The sequence below is a fragment of the Ruditapes philippinarum genome, unplaced genomic scaffold, assembly GCF_026571515.1.
Source record: "Ruditapes philippinarum isolate M1 unplaced genomic scaffold, ASM2657151v2 ctg4616_1_1_1_1, whole genome shotgun sequence".
In the NCBI taxonomy this organism is placed as follows: Eukaryota; Metazoa; Mollusca; class Bivalvia; order Venerida; family Veneridae; genus Ruditapes; species Ruditapes philippinarum.
In genome coordinates, this window is record NW_026854008.1 from 138191 (window position 1) to 146206 (window position 8016).

General features: G+C 33.3%; 1 long non-coding RNA gene across 1 annotated transcript; it reads right to left on the reverse strand.

Moving 5' to 3' along the window:
* Nucleotides 1-1915: 1915 nt before the first annotated feature.
* On the reverse strand, nt 1916-4995 carry LOC132738663 (uncharacterized). Its single transcript, XR_009626905.1, has 4 exons — nt 4937-4995; nt 4286-4336; nt 3410-3520; nt 1916-2367 (listed from the first exon to the last, which is right to left on the reverse strand). It is a non-coding gene; the product is annotated as an uncharacterized LOC132738663 (long non-coding RNA).
* Between the last annotated feature and the right edge of the window lie 3021 nt (nt 4996-8016).

Below are 8016 nucleotides of genomic sequence, written 5' to 3' on the forward strand. Positions count from 1 at the left end.
AAAAACTTTGTAGACACTCACTAGAAGATGTTCAACTTATAATAAAAACTCTTAGCTTTTTGGTTCTTTAAAAAAGACTTTTTTGAAGTTTTTACTATATGCATATAGGGAAAATCAATGATCCTGCGGGCAGGGCCAATTTTGACCCCTGGGCTTTTATTTGAACAAACTTGGTAGACACATCATTAGAAGATGTTCATGCTAAATATCTTAGCTCTAGCTCTTTGGGTTTTAAAAGAAGATTTTTAAGTTTTTACTATTTGCATTTAAAGAAAATTAATGACCCCCTGGGGCAGGACCAATTTTGACCCCAGGGCTTTTATTTTAATAATCTTTGTAAAACACTCACTAGAAGATATTTCATGCTAAATATCTTAACTCTAGCTCTTTTAGTTTCTTAAAGAAGATTTTTTTAAGTTTTTACTATATGCATTTAAAGAAAATTAATGACCCCCTGGTGGCAGGACCATTTTGACCCCGGGCCTTTTATTTGAACAAACTTGGTAAACACTCATTAGATGATGTTTCATGCTTAATATTCTTAGCTCTAGCTCTTTGGGTTCTTTAAAAGGAGATTTTATAAAGTTTTACTATATGCACATAGGGAAAAACAAAGACCCCTGGGGCGGGGCCAATTTTGACCCCAGGGCTTTTATTTAAAAAACTTGGTAGACACTCACTAAAGGATGTTTCAAGCCAAATATCTAGCTCTAGCTCTTAGGTTTTTTAAAGATGATATTTAAAGTTTTTTTCTTTCGGTTCCCATTGCAACCAGAGTTCTGCATGGAATTAAAATTCTTTGCACAATTTTTAAAGGTGACAGCCAAAGGAACATTCTTGTGAAGTTTGGATGAAATTAGCGTAGTGGTTTATGAGCAGATGTCATTTAAAGTAAAAGTTTACGGCCGGACGAAAAGGGATCACAAAAGCTTGACCTGTCACTTTGTGACAGGTGAGCTAAAAACTAAGGAATGGAGTTATGGTTCTTTGACACATTGGAAAATTCGAGTCGTTCAAGTTGATTGTAGATTCAGTGAATAAGCATTTTTAACTTAAGGAATATAATTAAAACATGAAGCAAGGTAGAGTTATGTTTTTGAACATTGCACTTCTCTTAAAAGTCTCTATCACTTTGTGAAGTTTACATAAATCCCTTCAATATACATATCTAGTTATATTCATATTTCGGACAAGAGTGTGAAGGACAAATGTCTTCCTAAGTACAGACTATGTTTTTTTTTTCCTTTATCAACTAAAATCTCAAAAACACCATTAAAAAACATATTTTCCTCCATGAGCAACCTTTTTCCCCAAAAGTACAAGTCTGTTATGGAATGAACACAGATATTTATCCAGAATCATAGGAGCATAAATTATAATAACATGCTAAATCTCTGTATAGTTCTATATCAGATACCAGTATGATGAACCTTACTTTTGTACCATTTTAAGTTATAGCAAATTCAGCTTTCAGCTTTCATTGACATACAGAAATGGGTCAGCCTTTAGTCCCCTCTTAATGAAAATAGAAGGGGACTAATAACAACAATTTATTCTTCATAGTTTCAATTCTCAGGTTTATTACTTATCATTACACCAGGCAAGCTAAGATACATGTTAAAACCACAGGCACTATATACCACATTTACCCCATATATATGCTCATAATACTATATAATAAGATAAAGGTCCCTAACGAGAGAAAAATATCATGCAAAACAAACAAGAACTGTTCGGTAAAAATACACCAGATCACTATTTTATCTTTATGGTTGTCTCTAGGAATAATGTATCTATCATAAACACTTTTTACTTCAATCGAAATCCTACAAAATGCTCCAAAATACGAGCAAGTTTCCAAATTTCACTGAAATGTCATTGCATGTTCGTTTTCGACGTCCAAGCGATGCATGTTAACAAAGGTGAATTCTAGTCAATTTCTACAAAATCAACGAATAACTGTTAAGATTTCGACATACTTTCTTAAAGGCAACTTGTATACAGTCAAACTATGATGTTTTTACTTCACAACTGTCCGACGATAACACTAACAAGCTAATAAATTAAAAATAATTGACAGCTCTGTTCCAGAAAGTAACCATTTCCTACATTACCGCACTGAATATAAGGTAAAGTAATGATTGGTTAAGCGGAAAATCAGAGTTTTAACATTTTCCTTCAACACAATGTTCATGACTGGCCTTGACTATTGACAGGGGATTCAATTCAGACTAGCCCTCTAAAATACTCCAACTAGTCCAAAGTGTTAATGGTGCCTATACAGTTATGATCACTACATCTGGAAACTGGAGATTCCCACCGAGTGTGATGCTTATCTTCATTCGCTTGACAGTGACACATGTCCACCTTAAAAAAAAGCAATAAAAATTATATGAAGTGCAATAATTTGCAAAAAAATGCTTATCTTATTTGTCTCTTCTTACATTTATAATGCAGAGCACTAGATTTGTGTGTCTGTCATACAAAATGACTTTCAATAATACTATTTAAATATATTTGAAATACAATTTCTTTAATAAATACTCATAGTAATACTAAATTCCTTTTTTGTGATATTTTTTTCTGACACATATGTGCAGACAGTACATTGTGTACACCGGTCTTACTGACCTGTGTGAAACCATTCTAAGCATGATGCCAAGAAAATTTTGGACTTGTGAGAGGCTGTAAATGACCCCAGATTGATCATAGGTAACGTGTAACCAACGCTGAAAAGCATTTGACTATATCTCAATCCATTGAGAAGTGGCATCACTTTGAAATCAATTTTGACTGAAAAAATCGAGGCAAAGTAGTGATTTTGGGCAATTTTGAGATGTCCCCTCGTTGCCATAGGAACAGAAAATTTAAGCCTGAGCATGTTGTTGCAAGGGCAATGGTCCAGTCAACATTTGTGCCAAGTTTGATTAGTGTTGAAGCAGTTTTTATAGTATTATAGCAATTTGAACTTGTAACGGGAGACTTTTCAATGGAAACAGCCATTTTCACAAAATGCTCATGAAGTAATGGGTTAAGAAATTTTGCATCTTGATTGGGAAAAATATTTAGTACCATGTACAAAGTTGTTAATCCAACAAATTGTATATCATTCAAAGCATAAAAATACATAAAAAATTGACAATGGAATGTGTTTTTGAACATCATCTGTCTGGTACCATATTGGATTGAAATGGAATGAAGAAAAATTGTCACCTTTGATAACGGAATTTTGACTTATGATTTTTTTCTAAACTTGGAAAAGAAAAAAAGCATATATTGGCATTATTTGCCACTGGGAATGGGTCTGTTAATCTGACCGTGGTGACACTGGTAAAAATGCATGTTTTCATTCATTTTTTTTGGAAAACAGTTTGGTTTGTGAAATATACATTAAATATTATATAAGTACCTGTTGTTTGTAATAATCTTCTAGTCTTTCTTTAATCTTATACTGTACTTTTTCTAGCTACATGTACCAGCCTTTCCAAGTGAATATTAAAGTAAATAATCTTTTATTTCCCTGAAAATATCAATTTAGAGATTTCATTTTCAAAACCATCCAAAACCATTTTTACTTGTTTAAATAAGAAAAATATTTAAAGGGCGAATGCATACGATGATTATCTGCCATATTAATTTTATCAATAATTTCTGGTACAGGAGTTACCTCCCTTCTGTACATTTCTCACTTTCTGCTACTTTGACCACAGCAGTAGCTTCTATATTTGGATTCTTTTAGAGTTGCCCTAGGAAGTGAAGGATTATCACTCCCGAGATCCTGGATTTAATATAGGGTTACACCCTTGGGATTGTTTAGAGACACTTTTAGTGTTTCCAACCTACCTAGAGCTGTACTCAGAAATCCAGACATGTAAAAGAACAAAGGGGTCTATTCAATAAAAGCTAAATACTGGTTCCTGGATTCCCTTGTATTTCATAGCTGGCTCTTTAATGTATACTTAAAGTAATCGTTAACAATTTTAAAGCAGTATGATGTAGATATTGGTAATCTAAACTTGTATGAATTTTGGCATACTTTCACTTTAGCAAGACCCAGTTAGTAAAAAACAAAGATGGCTGAATCACCTCTACTAATATAAACCACAGACGACTGTCCTAGCTTAGATACAACAATATACATGTTGATAAAACAAATTGAACTTAAACTTAGGCATCAAGCAAGTGGCAGATATCATGATCATTTTATGTATCAAAACCACACACCGACTGCCTCTGCAATTTTCACAATAAAAAATTATTGTTACCAGTATATAGATTTACTTACGTCACAAGGAATATCCGCTACAATACCCACGACAAAAAGGTTACAGTCAACCTGGAAATAAATATTATACAGCATTTACCACATCAATCTAACTTTAAATCCTTCATGTAATTTTGATTCTTATTTAATTTTTGAACATAAGCGACTTCCGGTCGTAAACAAACAAAGGAACTTCCGGTATGAGTCATGTTTATGGCGCGAACCTTACATAATGAAATTTGTTAATATTTCACAACCAAATACAAAACTCACATTTTCTAACGAAAAGAAAGTGATGAAATAGATAATAACAAACGCCTTTCACGCTATTGTCAACAATGGGCCAATTCTCAAAAGTGGGTCAACCTCGTGTTTGTGTTTATGTTATGACCAAGTTACGTGACACAACGAGTAAACAACAAAAAAACATGACAATGATCAAAATCAGTGTGATAAGTTGGTCTCAAATCGAAACATTCTAACACTTTCATTTCGAATTATAGGGAAAATTACGTAAATGACAAAATGACGAGCGGCCGAGTCAATCAAAGTGTTTTTGAACTTGGCCGTTTATTCAAATTTCCCGTAAAATACTCGTCAAGTTATGTAATGAATAAATATATAAAGTGATAATCAATGAAAAAAAACAATAACTCAAATATATTTACTTACAATATGTGCGATGGTTGTTGATTCTTTCCTGAGCAATTTCTCTTACGTGTTGTTCTCTTTGATAAATTATTGTGAGTCTGCGCATGCGTTAATAATAATTTGTAGCGTAGAAATACAGGAAAATTTTTATCGATGTTTTTAGATGTCAAACATGAATAAAGTGCATGATTTTCGGGTAGAAAAAACTTTAACATAATTTTTTGCAACATTGGGACAGATAAGTCATCGCTTAGCGTATGCTTAAAGCGATTTAAGTGCAAATCATGAACTACTTTATGTCACGGACGTATAAGCGGATGGATGCTGTTCAGCAAATCCACTCTGCCTACCTTTTTTTGAGATTGTACTTATAACTCTGTATTCATTCTGCTTCGCACAATGAATACAAAAACCAATCAAGCAGCCCTGGAGTTTGTAACAATAGCTTCACATCATACTGTCTTTGTCGATGAATGAAATTAGTTAACAGCAAATTCCTTACGGAGATTGCGAACTTTAGTTTATGTCCCTGCTGAGTTTAAAAAAAAACACAAGATAATTTAAGATTTAATTATTTCCCTTTTCATCCTGGTCCCATCCTTATACTGAATAGTGTACCAGTCATAAACTACTTTTGAAAGTTCAACAATGAAGCAAGTAGTTTTATTAGAGCCTGAAAGTACTTAAATGTATAAACCTGATCCTGTGTGTTACTGACTTTGCAGGTATTTTTGTAATGTTGAATGATAGGTATGTCTTTGTGGAAAAAATGTGTCAAGCAAAGAAGGCTCAGTAAAACATTTTCTCCTTTTTACATTATTCGTTGTGCAGCTGCTGTAAATAAAATCTTAAATCTCAAAATATTTCTTTTATTTTTGACAATTTTACATAAAATTTATTTTGCATTTTTTTTTATCAACAGCTCCAAAACTAAATGCGAACATTTTAATCTAGCTATATCTATAGAAACGCAGTGTTATCTTAGGCAAATGCAATATTCTTGCAATATTAACTTTTAAATTATTGTTTTATATATCAGATGCTTCACAAAAGTTCTTTATATTATTTGGAAGAAATATTAACCATCAATTACATACGATAAAAGAACGATTCTATAAAATCAGGATTACTGAGTTATTGTTATCTGACATTAAAATAAATATCGCACCAATGAATGTATGGTTTTACATAAAGTTGCTGCTAAAGAAGGCTAATGAAATGAATACAACTGTGCCTACCTTTTTTTCTATAATTTACCACTTTCAGCAAAAATGACTCCTCAAATGTTACATTCTAACACGACACGCATTTTTCTCTATTGAACATAGAAGAACCGAACGTGTGTGTTATACAACAGAGTCATAGTTTAACGTTCTATATTTAGACATGTGACGTCATCATTATACACGTGTCGTAACCACCAAAAATCCAACGCGCTGAAAAAAGTACGGAAACAAATCAGGCGCAATTTTGCTAAATATCAGGTACGACAGCATTTATTTGTTTATGTCGTGTTAGAATCGAAATAATATATCCAAATCGGTGATTTTATCGCTTGATAACATCACTGTTTGTCGTTCGGATGCACATCATTATATCACTCGGGATATAACTCCAAACAGTGATGTTATTGAGCGATAAAATCACTGTTTGGGATATATTATTTCTGAAATATCATTTACCCTTACATCGCTTAACTTTATAAAATCACTGGTCCGTCGTCCAATCACGACTTAACCATTTAGTATATTATAAGGACAAGAAATACATTGATGCAAAACATCAAAGGGCATGCAAGCAAGAAATGCAACAAGTTAGGATAAACTAGAAGACATCTGGGCTGCGTTACATAGAGAGTCCTTAGTTAATCCTAAATTCTAGGACTTATGACCAACTTTAGGAGAAAAAGTTTTTGCACTTAAGACCGTTTCAAGTACCTGTCCTATCTTTTGTCTTAAAAGACTTATGACCAATTCCTTCTTCTGAAAAAAAATGTTACAAAATACAATGGCATTTTTCCCTATTGAACATAGAAGAATCGAACGTGTGTGTTATACAACAGAGTCATAAGTTAACGTTCTATATTTAGACATGTGACGTCATCATTATACACGTGTCGTAACCACCAAAAATCCAACGCGCTGAAAAAAGTACGGAAACAATGGCACGCGCATAATCCCGGGTTGGATTTACTATGTAATTGATAATATCAAGTATAAAAAGTAATGTATTGCCCTCTTATCATTTTGAGTGAAAATATAAACCATATTTCACGAAAAACGATAACATAACCGTTTTATTTAATTTCATAGTAAAAAAAATGGTTACGATGTACAGCGCGCAGCAATATTATTATTTATAGATGCGTCTTGTTTTGCACGCGATATTTGGCGCTACATTGTGACGTCATGTAAACAACTCTTTAAACGCATGTACAGCGTTAATGACTGAATTAAAGATATTGGTGTTCGGATTTATTTTCTTAGTTAGACCATTATCTATCATTCTAGATAGTTTTCAAAACAAAATTCAACTAAAAATTGTTTGATTTTGGAGTGGTTTAACTTAAGACAATCTTAAGATGCCTTTAAAACACTCCTAGACTTAGGACTGTTTTTGTGTCGCCTTGAAAGGGGTTACTTTTGTCGGCGGCGTCTGTGTCGGCGTCGTTGTCGCCGTCGGTGTCGGCGTCCCCTAAAGCTTGTCCGGAGCATAACTCAGTCACTATAAGTCTGATTAACTTCAAACTTGGTATGCATGCTTCTTTCAATACTCCGAAAGGCAGTGCACAAGGACCGGTACTCTGCAGTTCTTATTTTTTGAGTTATTGCCCTTTGTTAATTTACATACTTTAATTTTGTCCGGGCCATTTCTCCTAATGTATAAAAGCCATGGACTTGAAACTTCATACGATAATAGGTCTCTTAAGAAGAAGTGCAGTGCACAAGAACAGATACTCTACATTTCTTATTTTTTGAGTAATTGCCCTTTGTTAATTTTCAAACTTTAATTTTGTCCGGGCCATTTCTCCTTAAGTATAAAAGCTATGGACTTGAAACTTCATAGGATAGGATGATAAATCTCATTAAGAAGAAGTGCAG